The following is a 577-nucleotide window of genomic DNA, read 5'->3' as shown; positions in this document are numbered from 1 at the left end:
ATAGTATAATACTAGAAAGTGTGTTTTGTGCATTTTGCATTATCTAATGCAGTGACGTTCAGTGCAGCTGGATCATGTAAAGCACACCTGGGATAGAGGTGCCCAGAGCGACGAACACCACGGCGGTGACGGTGTCCCGGAGGCCCACGGTGCAGCCGAAGTGTGACGCCAGGTCTCCGATGATGGCAGTGAGGAGGCCGATTACAGTGATGGACACCAAAAAACAGGCCCAGCCGTTCCAGTACTCCGTGGGAGGAACGAATGCGAACAGAACCTTCCAGAACACCGTCAGGAAGTGCATGACGTAATCGTAGCAGGACGGGAGACGCTCCTCTCGACCCTCCTCTTCGTCTTCATCTCCGTCGCCTGAGGATGTCGCATAATTAATAAATGACACGAAACTCTATTCAATTCTACAGGCACCATCATTACCGTAACTGACCACCAGAGGACAGGATCACATCACTGACACAAACAGACCTGCTAGAAACATGCAGATATTTTCTCATTGAATACAATTTAAATTGTATCTGTCCATAAACATCAAAAATATTCACTCAGAAATGGCTAGTAAATC

This window comes from Puntigrus tetrazona, chromosome 19 (assembly GCF_018831695.1).
Source record: "Puntigrus tetrazona isolate hp1 chromosome 19, ASM1883169v1, whole genome shotgun sequence".
Taxonomy (NCBI): Eukaryota; Metazoa; Chordata; class Actinopteri; order Cypriniformes; family Cyprinidae; genus Puntigrus; species Puntigrus tetrazona.
The sequence above is the reverse complement of the archived record's forward strand: the minus strand, read 5'-3'. Positions refer to the sequence as shown.